This window comes from Anabrus simplex, chromosome 1 (genome assembly GCF_040414725.1).
Source record: "Anabrus simplex isolate iqAnaSimp1 chromosome 1, ASM4041472v1, whole genome shotgun sequence".
Lineage (NCBI taxonomy): Eukaryota > Metazoa > Arthropoda > Insecta > Orthoptera > Tettigoniidae > Anabrus > Anabrus simplex.
The window spans coordinates 982,208,379-982,223,638 of NC_090265.1; the positions used below are offsets into that span (position 1 = coordinate 982,208,379).

The 15,260-nt window shown below is 39.9% G+C and overlaps 1 protein-coding gene across 1 annotated transcript in view; it reads right to left on the minus strand.

Annotated features, from left to right (window-relative positions):
• The window catches only part of LOC137496952 (uncharacterized), a 1,159,990-nt gene that overhangs the window by 271,094 nt on the left and 873,636 nt on the right, over positions 1-15,260 (minus strand). The window lies entirely within an intron of this gene.

Consider the following 15,260-nt stretch of genomic DNA (forward strand, 5'->3'; position numbering starts at 1 on the left):
TCTTTTCCTTCCTCCGTTGGAATCCTTCCTTTTCCAGGTGCAGGTTTTTCTATTTGACTCCCGTAGGCGACCTGCGCGTCGTGATGAGGATAAAATGATGATGAAGACAACACATACACCCAGCCCCCGTGCCATTGGAATTAACCAATTAAGGTTAAAATCCCCGACCCGGCATATTTTATCCACGAAAAACAAAAATAATGGACAAATAGTCAGTGCTATCGCAGAATAAAGCCCATATGTGACTTAAAATTCAAATTTCTGTAAGAAAAAAAAGGGTAATACGCATTTTATTTCTTTCTGTAATGGTTCTTCGGGAAATTACGCATTTCATGTCAAAGCACACGTTCCACAGCAACCCTTGGCCAAGTTCTCTCCAGATATGAAACTGTCTGCACAGTACTGTCAACATTGATACTATCGGCATCAATATTTATTTCTGATATTATCGAAGTATCGATTTTTGTGTCTTGATTGTATCAACACCAAAATATCGTACCGACTGTGGTATCGCGATGTCCTTACGTATCTTTGGCGTTTTGGTTTATATTCTCGGCGTGACGTCTTGCCAGTGCTATGCAACGTTATCAAACTGCCGACGCAATGCTTACTGGAATGTAACGATTAAATTTCAAGAAATAAACTACGAGTAGAATTTCCATAAAAATAGTCCGGCCCCGCGGTGTAGGCAACGCGTCTGCCTGTTACCCGGCGGCCCCGGGTTTGATTCCCGACGGGATCAAGGGTTTTTAACTTAAATGGTTAATATCCCTGGCCGGCGCACTGGGTGTTTGTGTCGTCCATAACGTTCCTTTCATCACATTCAACAGTTTACATTTCCGCCATTTACAAAATACACGCAGGTTCCTCACATATGGTGCATGTAGGGGCAAAGGATCTTTCTAGGTCGACGCCCCGAACAAATAGCACATTTTTTTTAACATAAAAATATATTCGTTACAAGTAATTCGCTTACTTTGCTCATTTAGTTTCTAACTCTGGTTATTAATTGGAACTCTTCTCTAGATGTGTTTTATTAATGTAGGGTTACAGTGAAATTTACCTGTCCGAACACTTCTTACTACTGTATGTAGTTTTCGAACAATAGCTTCAGATAAAGTGGGACGGAGAGGTTATAAGCTTGTTCTATGTTGGGCACCCCATAAACCTGTGACAGTGGCCCCGTTCACGAATGGGATTGTTAACGAGGCATGCTACTGTATTCTACACACTCCGCTCCACAATGTTTACAATCATCGTTCAGAGTGACCGAATTAAACACCTCGGAAGCGATAACAAATCACATCTTCAATATAATAGGTTATATTATGAGATCACTGACTCTCAGTAACATCAGAATCAACAGACAAAATGTAAACAAGTAAAAATAGTTTGGCCCAAATTCTCGTATTAACCAATTATTATCGCCCACATTTACGATATACGATTATCGAGAAATCTGTGTATTTGAGCTGCATAATATCCAACTAAGGAGGAATTTCAGGTGAAATAAGGAGAAAAACAACTATGGCCAGGGTAGCCACTACAGAGTCGGACATAATCTGGAAAGATCGATCTATTGGATAAGTAGTAACACTAAGTTACACCTCGTCCACTATCTACTTAGTCAAGACATGGACGACCGAACTGGCAAGCTTTGAGATGGTGTTTGGTATACCCGCGCATTCTCTGTATCTTTTGGACTGATCATCGAATCACTGTGCCTGTACTGGGAGAATTAACCATCTGAAAGAGATTTCTCCCGTGGATCGATCAGGTCTGCCTCTGATACTTCGCTAGGAAATTTGGTACCGTATGGCAGACTGAGGTAGAAGGGATGGTTAATGGTACGAGATTCCGAGGGATGCTTCAAATTCGATGGGTGAACCAGTTACAGCCTCTCATAGGGATATATCTTCATGAGGTTACCCACATGCTGCTAGATCGTCCAGACGTTGCGTGATCAAATTAGGAGAATAAACACGAGACGCCACCATGCCTTGTCAAAGACAAAGGATTGAGGAAGAAGATATCAATGACGCTGCTCAAGTACATAATAGTAATGTTATTTGCCTTACGTCCCACTAACTACTTTTACACGGTTTTCGGAGACGCCGAGGTGCTGAATTTAGTCCCGCAGGAGTTCTTTTACGTGCCAGTAAATCTACCGACAGGGGACTGATGTATCTGAGAACCTTCAAATACCACCGGACTAAGTCAGGATCGAACCTGCCAAGTTGGAGTCAGAAGGCCAACTCGTCAACCGTCTGAGCCACTCAGCCCGGCCTGCTCAAGTTCAGTAGACCTGGAGGAGCACAATGGTAAACATTGTATTATTACCACAAAGTAATCCTGCCCTATGATATTCAGCTTCTCCGTGGAAATGATGAGAATAAAACCTTGAATGTCCTCAGCAACCGAGATTCAGATCCTGTGAGGCAGTTCGTGAGGCGGTTTGCGCACCAATTTCAACTGTACGAGATTGCACTGCCATCTAGCAGTGAGTGGGACTCTATTGCCCAGTTCCTAATGTCTGTTAATTTCGTCAGATGGAGAAAGAGTGCGCCAGCACGGATCATGATTTTTGTCCATCCTTCAAATTATGGATTACCTTGGGCGGGGTCTAACTCACGAACGCGGCGTCATCATGAAATACACAATCCGCCTCGATTCACCATGGCACTTCGCTTCACTGCGTTCGGATGTACTCACTTTTCTCTTTCCTGTCTGATCTCCCCTTGACAACTCTTGTTCTCATCTGACTCTGATGGTATTAGGTTTGCGAGTTCTAGGGAATCGTTCACTTTCACGAACTTCGTGGCCACTCCCTTCCTTTTGCTGATACTGTCGTTTTTCAAAGCGTCGAACCTCTTCCATTACTCCTCCAGTTAGTGTTCGGAGAGGCTTGCTGCCTAGTTGCACTTCCTCTTAAAACAAAACTGTGGTTTGGGTCACGTAGCTATCGGCTTGCATTCGTGAGATAGTGGGTTCGAATCCCACTGTCGACAGCTCTGAAGACGGTTTTCCATGGTTTCCCATTTTCACACCAGGTAAGTGCTGGGACTGTTCCTTAATTAAGGCCATGGTCGTTTCCTTCTCACTTCTAGCCCTTTCCTATCCCAACGTCGCCACAAGCCCTATCAGTTTCGGTGTGACTTAAAGCAAGTTTTAAAAAATTCACCACTCACCACCACTTCTTTTTGATCTACTGAAATTTTAAAACCTTCCTTCACAACAATCCGTTTTCAGCCAATCCGGGTAAATAGGGAATTCTCCTGAAAAAATATGTGTTTTTAAATGTGTTCTATTTTCATGCTGTGAGTAGATACAACTTATATTTTAAGCATTCTGCTTATATATTTTGAAAAATAATATATTTGATATGTTTTATTGCTAAAGGAAGTAGCTGGTTTTAGTTGGTAGTATATGGCCAGTTTTATTCACTGAAGTTGGTAGCACTTATTTACATGCAGTTCAACTGTTAACTCCATTCAGGAAGCTCACTGCTGATTTTATGTTTTGAGACTCTACACACTGAATTTCAGAGACCAAGGTGAACAAATTTATAAATTAAATGTAAACCAGTATTCAGATTTACATGGTGTAACATCCGTGACAAAAAAGAAGAAACTTTTAAAAAATACATAATTGAACTAAATTCATTTTTTGTCAAAGGTTGAAAGTGTTGACATTCTATTGAAATATCGGAGTTTAAATAATAGACGTCAGGGATGTTGCAAGTCACGGATGTTACATATCTAATAATGTTATTTGTTTTACGTCCCAATAACTACTTTTACGGTCTTCGGGGTGTTACATATCTATCACAAATGATACATTTAGATAAAGGCTGTCTAACTTTATATATATGAACTACAGTCCGTGTTACATAACCTATAACTGAGATAATTCAGACAGATTCAAAATATATTACCGATGTGTAGAATTTGATTCTATTAAGTCAAAGCCCATCTATAATTTTTTTGTTATGATGAAATCTTAAAATTAATGGTAGATAAACAGAAACATAAAATAACTTATACCAGTAATTTAGTCTAAGCTCATGTTTTTCTTGTTGTAGATAATGCCACCTGTAAAGTTTGCTCCTAGAATGGAGAAAACGAGAGCTAAAATTAAATCTGAAAATCCAGAGAGATGGGCTGCATAATTTGAGAAAGGAATAGTTTAAAAAGCAACAAGAAAACGACAAATGTGAAAAAGACAAAAACCTTTCGAATTTGAGGGGAGACAATACTAGATTGAGGGTGCAGGAGTGGAGGAGGAAAAAATCAGAAGCAATACAGAACAATACATTTCTAAACCCTTCAGCTTTGGGCTCATATTCTTCAACAAGCACACTTCGTAAAGCTGTCCACGAAGCACGTAAGGCTTTGCCATTCAGCCCTTCAAAAAACAGGCTGTTGTTAGGCAACTTTTAAAAGAAGCTTTCCCAAAGTCGGACATCCCACAGGGGACGATCATACTCAGAGGAAGATTTGGAAACAGCGAAATCATTTTTTGAAAATGATGACATCAGCTGGCAAACATCTGGCAAAAGAGACTGCATTGCAGTAAAAGCTGAAGTCACGGGGAAGAAGGAGAAAAGACAGAAACGCTTCCTTGTAATGAATGTTGTAGAAGCTTACTAACAATTCTTTGAGATACATCCTGAAGTAAGGCTATCTCTTTCAAAATTCTTTGAAACACGTCCCAAACATGTGAGACCAGTAAAATAGACCCCACACTATGTATGTGTTTATATTAATAAGCATGAACATTTCAAATTTTTAGCTCACGCTATTTCTCGTTTCTGTCTTGATTATCAAGGAAATATTTTAACACCAAGGGCACTGCTACAGAAAATGTGCTACAATATTTGTGAAGAGCCTTGCCTGACAAAAAAAAAAAAATGTACAGTTTGTTATTATGATGTAAAATTTCTGATGGAAACTGACTGGGACTTTTCAAAGGAAGTCATATGGAAACAGTAGATCAAGACCAATGGGCAGCTGGTTGTTGAAGAGAGAACAACAAATCTAGAGGAGCTGGTTACAGAAATAAATACCTCTCTTCCCAAATTCAAGACGCATATGTACGTGAAGAATGAGCAAGCAAGCTATTTTGAGGACAGGTAGAATAATTTGAAAAATTACAGTGCTATTTCACAAGATGAAGTGCAGTCAGCTCATTGGCAACACTCTCAAGTTTCAATTTTCACCTGTTGCTTGTGGTCTGACGACAATTCCTTATGTGGTTGTACGTGATAATCTGAGTCATTCTAGACAGTCGGCTTGGACTTTCATTAAGACAATAGTGTCTGATCTTCAGAGCAGTTATTCGGATGCCCCTTTATGTAATCTGATTATATTTTCACACAAATGTTCTTCCCAATTTAAGAGCAAGTACACAGCTTTCAATATGTGCCACTTGCCTGATGATCTCAACGTGGAAACTGTAGAGTGGAACTATTTTGCAGCTGGCCATGGTAAAGGAGCAGTAGATGCCATTGGCGGACAAGTTAAACGAATGGTCATGACAGCAGTAAAATCACGACGTTGTGCTATTCAAAATGCTGAAGAATTCTTCAAAGTCGCTGAAGCTCAATGTAAGTCAACTGAGGTTCTTTTTGTTACCAAGAAAGAAGAAATTTCAATGTTCTTGAACCAAGGATGGGTGTCTCCCGTTGCTTTCCTGAACGAGCCAGAAGTTGCTATTACATATCAGTCTGCCAAGCCCACTGAAACGCATGCACCAACCGATACCATGAGGGATATTTTCGCACCATTCATAACAGGGATTGGCTGCATAAGGAATTGTATTACTAGCATCGATCATCTTCGGTCACTTTCATATTGTCAAAGCCAAGGATGAGACTGAGACAATGAAAGTAACAAATTTATTCTAGCCCACACCAGAAGAAATAGTGCACTGTAAACACTACATCTCACCAGCAAAGGAAAGAGGTAGAGCATCGTTTAAACGCATCAATGAATGTAAACAATGCTTAATATTACAAATGTGTTAATTATTGTGGTCCTATATTAACCGATTTCATATCCTGCTATAATCTTGATATAATAGCATATTTAAAATATTTTAACTGGACCATTTAGCTCTGGCTCGACTCACTAATCCGGTATAAGAATACCAGGAACCTCCACCAATCAACAGTTGTATATGGCCACAACATTATTTTTCTGGTATTATCGCTTTTATTTCATCGCACCTACGTGCAACTGTTGTTATATAAATGCATGGGAAAAGTGCACTAAACCATCTTGAATAATACATTTAATCACAGACCACACAGTCGGCAGGATGTAACTGTCATTCTCATGAAGCCAACAACCGACATACCGAGCTCGATAGCTGCAGTCGCTTAAGTGCGGCCAGTATCCAGTATTCAGGAGATAGTAGGTTCGACCCCCACTATCGGCAGCCCTGAAATGCTTTTCCGTGGTTTCCCATTTTCACACCAGACAAATGCTGGGGCTGTACCTTAATTAAGGCCACGGCCGCTTCCTTCCAACTCCTAGCCCTTCCCTGTCACATCGTCGCCATAAGACCTATCTGTGTCGGTGCGACGTAAAACAACTAGCAAAACAAAACAAAAAAACACACAAAAAACAACCGACATATTGAGAGACTGCGGCCCAAAGAGCTTTTTCTTTTACAATTTGCTTTACGTCGCACCGACACAGATAGGTCTTATGGCGACGATGGGATAGGAAAGGGTTAGGAGTGGGAAGGAAGCGACCGTGGCCTTATCTAAGATACAGTCCCAGGATTTGTCTGGTGTGAAAATGGAAAACCACGGAAAACTCTCTTCTGGGCTGCCGACAGTGGGGTTCGAACCCACTATCTCCCGGATGCAAGCTCATAGCTGCGCACCCTAACCACATGGCCAACTCGCCCGGTCCCAAAGAGTTTAAATCTCTACTAATATACACCATGTTTGTATGTAACGGGTTTTCTCAGAAACTACTGGACCTATTTCGAAACCTTTTCACCATCTGAAAGATAATATAATTCCAGTGAACTTAGGCTATGAATCAGCTCGGGATTTCGAAGGATTCCCACGGGAACTGTGATTGCCGGGCTGAATGGCTCAGACGATTGAAGCGCTGGCCTTTTGACCCCAACTTGGCAGGTTCGATCCTGAGTCAACACGGTGGTATTTGAAGGTGCTCAAATACGTCAGACTCGTATCGGTAGATTTTCTGGCACGTAAGAGAACTCCTGCGTGACAAAATTCCGACACCTCGGCGTCTCCGAAAACCGTCTAAAAGTAGTCAGTGGGACGTACAAATACTAATATTATTTATTACTAGCAAACGTGCCCGTGCCTCGCTACGGGATTCTATACTCTATACGGATATCTCCGTAAATTACTCTAAAGGCAGTGAGTAAGATTATATGAAACTGCATGTCTCTTTGGGCTATTCGAGATACAAAACAGGGAGGACACCATACGTCGTTTCCGATGTAAGGTAGGCATTGGGGAAATTTGCTGATAATGGCAGGCCACGTTTCCTACTGCGAATCACAATCGAGTACCATAGTTTCGACTATAAAGGCAGGCTCGCACTGTCAGTAAAATTGCATCCGTATTTCGATACTTTCCGGGGCCAAAAGTTGGCAATTTTTCTCAAACCAAATAGTGTCCATGTTTCAGAATTAGAACTCGCATACCTACAGAGTAATTAAGGAAGAAAGTAATACAGTTAAGTAAGTTGAAATTAATATGAAATAGGATTAAAACAGGGGACAGCCGTATAGGACAAATATGTAAATAACAAGTAGATATACTGTATTTGAAACAAATGCTCCTCAATAAATTGTGATGGTATGAGTTCCGGATATAAGAAGGCGGTAACAGAGGAGAAAGTTAGGTGCGGGGATTCTTAGATAAAATGAGAAGATGACGTATGGTGTTATTACGCAAGCCTAAAGAGGCAAGGCAGAGGCAAGAAATTAAAGCAGGACACAAAAGTAGAATAGAAATACATCAATCATTATAGCAAATGCCAGAAAACACCTTACAGTGTGAAATAATGGTCTAAACTCCTCGGTAATATTCAAATATTAACAACAACCCTCGGTGCTGTTCGAGGACGATTGTAAACCTCCAACGGTATTCCGCCAACATCCCGCAGAATGGCCGATTCACGTCTCTCTTGCTTCCTACCCAAGGAACAACCACGAGTTTACAGGAATGATGACGATAATGGCAATACGTTACTTCCATGCTGGCAAGCAGTCAAAGACATTGCCATGGTAACCTGCAGGTTCGTTGTCGGTCCGTCGGTCACTCATTGCAGAGCATGAGACCCGCATAAAATAGTAAATTTCTCCTTCATTTGAAGAGTAAGCGAAATTATGTACGTAACAAAAGTTGTTTATAATAAAGGGCATTTTACATACAGTCCACGGATTTTACAGAAAATCAATAGTATAAGATAAAATGGAAGAAAATTGTTCTGGTTTTCTTATAAACCGCCCGTCTATTCAGAGATTTTTAAATTATATGCATATCTAAACCTTTTCTGGGATGAGTATACTCTAAATATGAAGTTTGATCGAGATCTATCTGGCCGTTTCGCCGTGATGGTGGAACAAACAGACAGACACAAAAAATAAAAACCAATGATACGGTCTTGGGTTGACCTAAAGAGGATAAATATCTAAAAAATTGGCAAAACGTACAAAATTACAGACAGCGGACCCCTACAACATTATTTATATAAATTTTAACTGTGATTGAAGAAAAAGGAGCAATAAAATATCCGATTGTATGCTTGCCTCTCAGAATTTTTTCACGTTTAACCTACTTGAGCGATAGAGTTCAAATTTATCACGTTTGTAGCTGATACCTTTCTTTAACACACAGGCTACATACTGACATGCTGTCTTTTAAGTGGGCCATGTAGTGAAAGAAAATGTAAAGCAAGTCAGACGAAAACGTAAGCCTGGGATCCTTAAAGACTGAATAGCCTGCCTAAACGGTTTATCCTATTGAACAAAGGAGCGCACCAATTGTACGTGACATTCGCTTTTCCAGGAAAGGTTCTTTCTCTAATAGTTCTTTTAGAAAACTTATTGTTCTGTGTTTTGGCGCAAATTTTATCATTAATCTCACAGTATCGAGTATTCTGTAGATAGTGGGTTCGAACCCCACTGTCGGCATCCCTGAAGGTGGTTTCCCGTGGTTAATTAAGGTCACGGCCACTTCTTTCCCACTCCTAGTCCTTTCCTCTCCCAGCGTCGCCATAAGACCTATCTGTATCGGTGTGACTAAAGCAAATTAACCTAGGTTTCTTTCACGTAAAAACTATTAGACGGACCATGTTCAAATTTGACAATCGTATAGCTAGCTGGAACCCTTGGTTAATCTATAAGCTACTTACTATCACAGTGTATCTTAACGGGACCGAGCGGAGAAACAAAATGTGAAGCAAATTATAGTGTAGGTAAATGTACGCCTGGAACCCTTAAAAGTGAATAACTTACGAAATGGTTAGTCCTATTGAGTAATGGAGTCAGGGAGTGTACTTATATTCGAATTCCTATACAAATGTTTATATGCATTTCCTTCATGGCAGTACTTTCACGCCATCTCTTAGGCGGGCCTTGTAGCGGAAGAAAAATGTCAGGGGAGATCATACGCCTGGCACCCTTCAATATAAATGCACTACCTAAACATTTATTCCTATTAAATATTGGTGCACAGCAAGAGTACTTAAAATTCGATTGGCCAGAAAAAAAGTTTAAATGGGCTGTCTTCCTAACTCTAAAAGCTTTTGAGAAAAGAATGCTTATATGTGTTTCGGCACGTGCTTTTGAGGGTTGAAATGTCATGTCCTAACTTTAAACGAATAAAATAAATCACAAAATGGCTCAACCTGCACCATTTAACCCGTGTGTAATTCACGACGCCCCCTCAGGCTCTCACCTTTTTTTAATACTTTGCAGTAACCAAATACAAACCACATACAACTGATTCCGCTTCAATTTGATTGGCAAGGAAAATGAATGGGTTAAAGGAAAGTCGAAACAAGAACAGGAGCACTCTCACGCTCACTGCAAGATACTACACAAATACACCGAGTGGCCAACAGTCACGGGAAGGGGTGTCCCATTAGAAAATGTGCCGTGTATGACCCCTGAGCCTTGCGTATAGCTGCGGCGTAGCTGAGCAGTCTGTCACAGACACGCGTGTCGTGAAGATGGCAACACGTCGCGAGTTTTTTTGTTGGTTTTTATTTGGTAGTTGCTGTAGTTGTAGTTGAAGTTGAGGTAGTTGATATGATTGAAGAGTGAAGATTGGTGGTAGGAGACGAAAAGCCGAAGATACAGTTGAATGGCGACGGCGAGACGGCCCCAGGAACAGCGATGGAGGGCCCTTCCAAAAGCTGGAGCGGGGGTCGACAGCAGCCGCAACAGTATATGAAAGAGGAAAAATACTGCAAAACAAAACAAAAGGCGGCAGAAAAAAATATCCAAACACAAAGAACATGCCTACTCAGAAAAATAGGAAAACACACAGAGGTAGGGGAAGAAGGAGAAAAAGGAAAGGGCTAACGCGTTAGCAAGGGGAGAAAGTAAGGAGAGGAGAGTGGTTATGAAAGGAACATATACATATATATATATATATATATGAATGTAAATATCACAAACGACAATAAAAACGAAGAACAAGTTTAAAAGAGAAAAAGAAAATGGTTGGGAAGCATATTTACACTCCCATTACAACCTGTGCCGACTGGGCTGGGAGGGAGACTGGAGAGACCTGTGTGGAGGGGGAGAAAGAGAAAAAAAAAATCCATAAAGGGAGCAAAAGGAAGTGATGAGGTAGACAAACAACAAAGAATAAGAAAAAAAACAAAGAAAAATAACACTGGGATGATCATCGACGCACGGCAAATGGGTCACAGCATTGCGGAGATTACACGCGAATTCGGGTTTCTGAGGTCAACAGTGTCGAGGGTGGATCTTCTATATCGTAGAGAGAATGTTACCACTCGCGTAAACCACCGCACGGGAAGACCACAGGTGTTTAACGAACGGATATCACGTCGCCTCTCCAGAACTATACTGGGTACTAGAAGGGCTACTGTGAGTCAGATCACCGCCCAGTTGAATTTTGGGACTCAGGAACCCATTTCTACCAGGACTGTAAGGAGGGATATTTTATCCTTACTAATTTAAAATATTGACTGTCAGAAACAATCCAGCAATATATAAAAATTATATCACAATTAGTTATTCAGTAATTTTGCATTTTATTTCCAAAGAGTCAAAATTTTTCGCTTGCTTACAAATCTATAAAATTTCCTAGAAGGAGTACCCATTGTCATGAAAACGCCTTGTTTGGGCGAAACAATGCTCATGACCAGTTCTTAGTTAACAGATACAAACAATGTCATTAAATGTAATAATATAGCGACAGGGTCCCCTATGTTAAAATTGAAGCGTGTCCCTAAACTTTCCGGCAAAACTGCATTTTCGATTATTTTTAGATCTCAACCCCCTCGTATCCCACTCCTAAGGCATACAGAATCCGGATTGCCACTGTTTACCTCAGCGATCCCGAAAACTATGGATTCGACACTATTTTCGATCATTTTTATATCCTACTCCCCCCTCGCCCCCCCCCAACCCGAAGGGGGCTTAAATTGAACTTCAAAAAATTCTGGAGTGGCACTGTTCATCTTAACGGCCCCCAAAACTATATATTCAACACTATTTCCGATCATTTTTATACTTCACCCTCCCTCGCCCCCTCACGATATATAAAAAATAAATTATAAAAATTATATAAAATCACTCCCGTATTCAAAAGCAAGGTTGTTTCAACATTTCAAAGCAATCGATTAAGAACTTCCGAAGATATTAGATTTTGAACAAACGAACATTTACATTTTTATTTACATAGATTAATAGGTTTTCCTTTGAATTTGTACTTACGCAGACACACACACACACACACACACACACACACACATATATATATATATATATATATATATATATATATACACACAAACGCTTTTTACGTTAATATTGCTGCCATATTGGTGTTCTGTCAATTGGAAGATCCTTTAATACTTTGGGAAAACCGCAGAGACAGTCTTACTGAAGAGTAAAAAGACAGGTGGAGAGTGAATGGCTAGCATTATAATGAAAACTGAATACGTATAATGAATACCTATGCATTTGATTTGTTTTATATGTATGCACTTTCATTCATATTACTGTCCACCTCCTTGGCCAAATGGCATCGTAGCCAACTTCGGTTTAGAGGGCCTAGGGTTCGATTCCCTGTTGGGTCAGGGATTTTAAACTTAAAAGGTTAATGCCATTTGCTCCGGGACTGAGTGTTTGTGCTGTACACAACATTCCTGCAACTCACATACCACACACAATACCATTCCATACCACACTAACACGCATTTTCTCGTACACAGAAGAATGCCGTGCTCCTTTACCGGAGGGTCTACCTTACAAGTGCTGCACCAGGTTAGCAATAGCCACACGAATTTTTAATTGTATTTTCATTACTTATTTAATATTCTCTCGAAATATACACAACTCGAGCTTCAGATTATTCGTAGATAAATCCTGGAATACTCGTTATATTACTACAGAACAATGAACGTGAGCAATGCTTATTGTGAAAATGAAAAATGAAAATGACGTATGACTTTTAGTGCCGGTAGTGTCTGAGGAGGTGTTCGGCTCGCCAAGTGTAGGTCTTTTGATTTGACACCCATAGGCGACCAGCGCATCGTAATGAGGATGAAATTATGATGAAGACGACACATATACCCAGCTCCCGTGCCAGCGAAATTAACTAATGATGGTTAAAATTCCCGACCCTACGGGGATTCGAACCCGGGTCCCCTGTGACCAAAGGCCAGCACGATAACCATTTTGCCATGGAGCCGGACTGTAACCGTGGTAATAGTGGACTTCACCGGAGTAATCACTGTGTTAGATTTTATAAAACTAGAATAACTAATTAAATAAACAATTATTTTAGCTACAACATTTTTATATCAATATTGATCTGTTACTACATTTGAAGATATTGGTAAATATACCAGAATTGGAAGTGATTTATACCGTATCTAAATCCTATGTGCATATTTTAAGTCAAATATCAATGCATATTTTAGTTACCATCAACTCTAGAAAATCGCATGTTTCCCGAAGACTCCAACATCCTCTCTCATACAGTAGTTATTTCCCTGGAGACTAGCGACAGGGGATGGCTGGGAGATTGGCCGTCAGCAACTGTGCACAGGGATTTGAGGGATGCATTATATGTCACGTTAAAAATTCAATATCTATCACATCGAGCAATCGTCCTTGTTTACACATCTTTAAAGAGTAATGAACATGTACTCTAGAACTGAGTGGCTTCCATTAACACCATTTTTCCAGTTTCTTGCGTCTGGACATCTCCTTCATACTTCCAATAGTTGACTAGACCCTTCTCTCTGGGGCTCGTAAGTAGTGGCATTGTGCCATTCCTCACCTGTGATATATATCGTTCAACTTTCCTTGGTAGTTAACTTTCATTATCCTCTAACAACAACGTCACTGAGTTTGCAGGCCTAAGATCCTTCCTTCAATTAATACGAAGAGAAGTTTACAAGTGCGTTGATTTCACAAGTCAACCACTTCGCCACTTATCATGGCCGCAGAATTTTTGTTAATTTGATAGTGTAATATGGAAACATGTCATTGAAACACCTCAATTTTATAGTGTGTGTTGATTACTCTGTGTATCAGTGGTAAAGTGTTGATTTACGGATCCCAAGACCATGGGTTCATACCAGGCAGAGTTAGTCGGACTTTTGAAGAGCAGAAAAAGTTCGATTCGACACTCCATGTCGTGCGATATTGGGATGTAACATATTTTTGGTGAAATAATTGGCATTTGTCCGACAAAATGAACAAAATCTCATCCCCAGGTCACCCAACACAGCTCCAGAGTACTATGCCATGTTTCCTACTGGGCCTTCGTGGAGAGAAAAACAGGTTAAATTACTGGCCCTAAACACAAAATGTATGGAGGCGTACACTTGCGCTCCTAGAAAATTAAGTATAAAACCCTAATTGAGGTCGCGGCCCGATGATACAGAGGCTCCCAAGCTACTGAGGTGACTAAAATGAAATGGTAATTTAATGCATTACAGGAAAAGAAATAGTTACAAAATCGTAGTCACCTCAAAATAAATTGAAGGGGAACTTGTGAGGGTAACGCACTCTCTATCCCCGATTTACAGTTTAAGACTTTATGAAATTTTACATTAACTAAAAAAAGATCATTTTAGAAAACAGGTGGTTACATAGTTCGAAATTCGAATCTTCCCCTCGTGTAAGTCTGCGGAGGTAGCTACAGAGAGATATAACTGGTGGCCATTACCTGGGCTGGCCTGGCGATGAATGAGACCTCCTGTCTTAACAGACACACTCTCAGAAATTCGGCGATCAAAACACAAGGTAGCCAGAAAAGCCTCAGCTTATATACCTGAGGGGATGGTTCGAGAGGGTTCTGTACTAAATCCGGACACACCCTCTAATTTTTATTGGCCAAACAAAAAGGTACAAGAAGCCTGTTATTGGTTGAAAAATAGTTACAGAAAATTTGTGATTGGTCCAGATTCAAAAGCTGGCGGAATGAGAAAGAAGTGTTGCAAACCTTGAAATAACAAAATAAATGAAAGTTAATTTAGTTGAGACAACATAACACAAAGCTTCTTTAAATCACTAGTTCTTCCACCGTGCACCAGAGTGCATGACCACAGCTTTTGTAAGAACAATCTATGGAGAAAAGTTCGAATTTCTTGAAGTAAACAAACACAAAACAAATAAACCAAGCCAGTTTAGGCAACTTCATAATAACACATTACTCAATAATTCAATGGTGACATATTCTGGTCAATGTCCCAACTTCGTGCCGTAGCTGTTTCACGTATAGAATGAGATATAGCGTTCCTTGAGGAGCTTCTTTTAAATGTACGGGGTTGAGGTGTACCTCCCGGTACAATAATAATAATAATAATAATAATAATAGATATTATATTATATAATATATATATATTATATATATTATATTATATTTTATTATTATTATTATTATTATTATTATTATTATTATTATTATTATTATTATTATTATTATTATTATTACAGGTATTCGTGTATTCTGACACTGATTTCTGCTTATCGTTATATACCGACCAGCTTCG